Source organism: Brachypodium distachyon, chromosome 2 (genome assembly GCF_000005505.3).
Source record: "Brachypodium distachyon strain Bd21 chromosome 2, Brachypodium_distachyon_v3.0, whole genome shotgun sequence".
Lineage (NCBI taxonomy): Eukaryota > Viridiplantae > Streptophyta > Magnoliopsida > Poales > Poaceae > Brachypodium > Brachypodium distachyon.
The window spans coordinates 19,330,713-19,335,256 of NC_016132.3; the positions used below are offsets into that span (position 1 = coordinate 19,330,713).

Genomic DNA, 4,544 nt, shown 5'->3' on the forward strand with positions numbered 1-4,544 from the left:
ATTCACATAAACGTACATTAATGATGCATGAGCTTATCTCTCTTTCAAGAAGCATAGCACAACTAACAAAAATCACTGGCATATATTTGAACCAGCAGCAAGTAGTAACATGAGGTCCTTAAACATGAGTGGACAGTTTAATTATCGTGAGGATCCCAAACGATAGCAGTAACTTTTCTGCGGTCTCAAAACGTCTGCTTGTTTGTGTGCCGGGAACACTCTCTTGGTTTCTTCCCTTTCCCTTGATGAAGAAATGGTCGTGCCGAATTAAATTGCATTGATTTGGTATTGGGAGGCTTGATAAACCAATATATTTATTCGTGCACGTAATCTGCTCTGGTCCTAGCTGCTATCATTAGTTCAGAGTTGTTAAACTGGTCTATTGCCATTTCTTTATCTACTGCACCAGTATGACCAGTTATCACAAAGATCTTTCCACACCCTAGCCAAACATGTTAGCCAATAGCATTCCGAAAAATTTCACGGGGAGTATATGCTGACTAAAAGCAAGCAATTTCTCTCCTTCCCAAGAAGCAAGGTTTAGGATATTAATGAAAAAACTGGCCTTCACACCATCTCTCAGATGCATAGACTCAACCAAACTATCAATCGTTGCATCTGTCAAGTTGTCAGCCCTGTCCGGAGTACCAACTTCTGCCAGACAAGGATGCATGTATAGCACTTCCTACCACACTTCTTTTAAGATACTCGTAGGCTTCTAACTTTTGGACGAATTCTTTCTGCCTGGGACTGAGTTTCAAGAAGACGCTAAAGTCTATGAGGCCAGGTAACTCAGGTAAGATATAACCCTTGTAGAAGTGAAACACATCTCTTGTTAGTTTTCTGAGACTTGTAATAAGGGGTTATAACACTGGAGGTACAAGAACTTGTATTGCACGAGCAGTTTAGTACAATAAGTAGCAAAATGGGGCCAGGTGGTACATTAACTTAACTTGGGGGTGCACGTTTGGTCATAGCAAATGTGTGTGACATGTGGCTTGTTGGTTGAGTTGTTCATTTTACGCAAAGCCCCCCATGCCGTTTCGCTTATACAAAAAACCCTCCAAATCAAAGTTAAAATACTAGCAGTACAAGCTAATGATAGAGATGAGACGAGACGATAAGGATAATGCGTGAGTGATGATGGGGAATTAAGGGATGATGAGGTACGTGAGGTCCGCCATGGTCGTTGAAGACGACGAAGAAGTGGATGTGCGATCCGTCAGCCCAAACACAGATGGCCGGTCGGATCGCCACCACAACCTCCATCTCCCTCATGCGCCCCGCCAGTGTCACCAACCCGAACGCCACCGGTGCCGCCGAAGCCGGAGCCGTGGGCGCCCGCAACGTGCAGACTATCACTGGTATTGGGCCGCGAAGTTGTTGGACACCTCGTCTGCAGCGTTGGTCCCCTCCACGCTAGCCATCGATTGCCGCCGTAAATGAAGGTCTCCAGAGCCATGGCTGCGGGAGAAACGGTAGAGAAGAAGGCATGAGAAACACAAGGCAAAGGAAGGTCTGACTCGAGATGTACTACGCCTTAATGACCTTCCGCACACATTTCTTGCTTCCGCCTTCATTAAGTAGCAACAAAAAAGTACTCAAAATTGAAAGCATGGCACGAAATTGTATAGTATATTCTTTACTTCACAGATGTTTAAATTTAACTAAAACTAATGGGAACAAAATGTTAAAGTGTTCTTGTTTACATTTTAAAACAATAAAACGTAAAAAGTATGTGACCAAATGATGTGTAAAATAAGAAAAACTTTTCAAAAAAAACATGATTTAATTGATGAGGTGGCATGGTTGAATTTATAGATTAATGAAAAAAATAATGTAAAATGGATACATACATGACTTGATGAGGTGTCATGGTTTGCATGGTTTTATGACGGGCCTAATGAGGTGGCATGCTTGCATGTTGAGAGAAATAGTTAGTGGGGATCTTCTATTTAGGTATAGAAGATTACATTTTCTTGTGTGCTCTGTTTGAGTGTTTTTTGACTTGGTTCCCCTTTGCCTCAGATGAGATGTGCTGCCTGGTGATGAGGAGATTCGAAGGGCTGGTCAACAAGATCGATTAAACAATTGGATTAAAGGTATAATTGGGCAACTTTCTTCTTTACTTTTTGTTCTGTTCTCATGCATTGGGAGCTTTTTTTGAGGCCTTGTTTGCTTTAGAATATCAAACATACAAGATACGGTTCCTTAAAATCTCTCTCTGAATGGAGATAAATCTTTTTGTAGAACATGGTAAGATTGGCTTACTGTTTAGTTGGACAGTGCTGGCTCTGTGAAACTGAAGCTTCCTTTTCTTATTTTCAGTATTGGCATTGCGTACTTTGGCTTTGGAGATGCATTGTTTGCTAGATCAGCTACTTTCCTGCAGAACTATGAGCTGAGATGGGAAATGTTAGTATTTAAGAAGATGATCTCTTTAGCAATTACTCCCCCCGATCTGAAAAAAAGTGTAGCGACTGTATGTACAATGCTACTTTACAAAAAAAAAACCCTTCTACTTAGAAACAAACAAAAACGCCCTCCCACCTTCAGGTTGCCTTCTTCCTCGCTCGCCCGAGGTTGCCTCTCACCTCCAGCCGCCCCACCTACCTTGCAGCTACGGTTTCTGCTTCAGTTTTCGGTGTTTCTAGCAATCTTAAAAACAATTTTCCCGTTTACACATGAAGCTGACACGTGCTTCTCAGCCAGAAGCACCAAAAAGTTTTCGGTGTTTCTAGCAATCTTAAAAACAATTTTCCCGTTTACACATGAAGCTGACACGTGCTTCTCAGCCAGAAGCACCAAAAACACATCCGGAGGTGCTTCTCAGCTTCGCTAAAAGCACCAAAATCTGAGGCCGACGCCCAAACAAATAGGGCCTGGATTCAGGTCCCTCATCTTTCCATCCTGTAGCTTATGTCCATGTGGCACAAGTTTTGGCCGGAGGAGGTGCCTCTTTCCTCCTCCAGCCAGAGGCACCTCCTCCGGCCAGCTCCTACACCTCCGATTCTTGCATCCAGGAAGAAACCCAAGCATTTTTTCACTCATTTGATGAACTCAACAATACTTTGAGAAAAGGGTTTCCATTGAGAAAAACACTGGTCCAAATCAGTTGTTTCGACTCCCCATAAATTATAACACCAGAAATTATCAGCTGGAGTCTTCTTGACTACAAACTTCAGAGAAATCAAGCTTGAATTCGGAAAACACTTGCTTGCGTGCTTGGTGCTCAATCAATCAAAAACCTGATCGAACAAGAAATCAGCTCAAAGAAGAAGCAAACTCTCCGGTTTTGTGCTGCACCCACCAACCACAATTAACTACTCCAAGAATCCAAAAGGAAGCTCCCTGCGCTCCCCAAGAATTACCAGAATCCAACAGGAATGCCAAGACAAAAGATAATGGATATCAATAGCGAAGACACGTACAGAGACAGATAGAAAACATGGCGACGAGCTGGCGAATCTGCTTGGAGTTGTGCTTCCGGTGGCAGGTCACTTTCTTCCCGATCTCAATGAGCTATCAGACCAATCCGCGTCAGCACCAATCAGTACAAGAACGGATTAAGCATGGACTAATTGATTGACAGAGCCCCATGTTGTGTGTCGATCGTCTCCCTTCAAGGCGTGCACCGTGAACTCCAACTGCTGCAGCCGCCGGAGCAGCTTCTCGACCAACGCCGCTTCCGACTGCAACAGCAAAGGAGGGTAACCAATTCAGCACGAGTTACCAGCGAAGAAAAAACGGGGCGGCATGGACGACGTGGAGATTTGGAACGACCTTTCCGTGGTAGGTGAGGACGGCCTTGATGCGTCCGGCCTCGGCGGCGAAGGCCACGACGGGTGTGCTGTCGTCGATGATGGCCTCAGCACGGTCGGAGCTGGAGAGGCTAGGGACGCTGGCGGCTCCACCTTCTGCGTGTGCAACCTCCGCCGCAAAGGATGCTTGAGGCCTCGTCCGGACTCGCAACCACCGGATCTGACCTTGCTGACGCCGGATCCAACGATTCGTCATCATCTTGGACGAAAAAAGCAAATTTTTCGGCATAATGTAGAGGTCAAGGAAGGAGGAGGAAAGGTGGCTCTGCGAGAGAAGGTGGCGCAGCGGGGAGGCGAGGGGAACGAGGCGGCGAGGCGAGTGTAGCCCCGTGGCAACGAGGCGATGTTTTTTGTTTCTTTTATTTTACGTCTGGAGGCGGAGGGGATAATCTTGTTTTGTGGACAGCGGGGTTGGCCACGTACAAACACGAGGAGATTTTTGGAAAATGGTCGTCGCGACACCTTTTTCAACCGGTTTCGGTGGTTTTTCGCTGCCACGATGGCACTTGACCCGACGTTGACCGCCACGGAGGCAAAGTGGTGGACCTAGGCGCTGCACCTTCTTCTTCTCTCTCCCATCCCGTGCCTTGCTCTCTCTCTTAGTTGTTTGTTCCCCGCTGCTTCGAGGAGCCCTAGCCACCAAGGCGAGTTGGTGATGCTCGATAAGGCATCCCAGCACCAAGTAACTACACATTCTGGACAACCAAGAAGATGGAGTTACAG

The 4,544-nt window shown here is 45.9% G+C and overlaps 1 long non-coding RNA gene across 4 annotated transcripts; it reads right to left on the reverse strand.

The window, feature by feature from the left end:
- Positions 1-856: 856 nt before the first annotated feature.
- Positions 857-4,190, reverse strand: LOC104581483. 4 transcript variants are annotated; one of them, XR_002964043.1, is made up of 4 exons: positions 3,784-4,190; positions 2,272-3,692; positions 1,974-2,042; positions 857-1,464 (listed from the first exon to the last, which is right to left on the reverse strand). It is a non-coding gene; the product is annotated as an uncharacterized LOC104581483 (long non-coding RNA). The 4 variants fall into 4 exon arrangements; XR_002964044.1 differs by having other exon boundaries at positions 1,974-2,066; XR_002964042.1 differs by lacking the exon at positions 1,974-2,042 and having other exon boundaries at positions 2,272-2,401; positions 2,551-3,692; positions 3,784-4,189.
- Between the last annotated feature and the right edge of the window lie 354 nt (positions 4,191-4,544).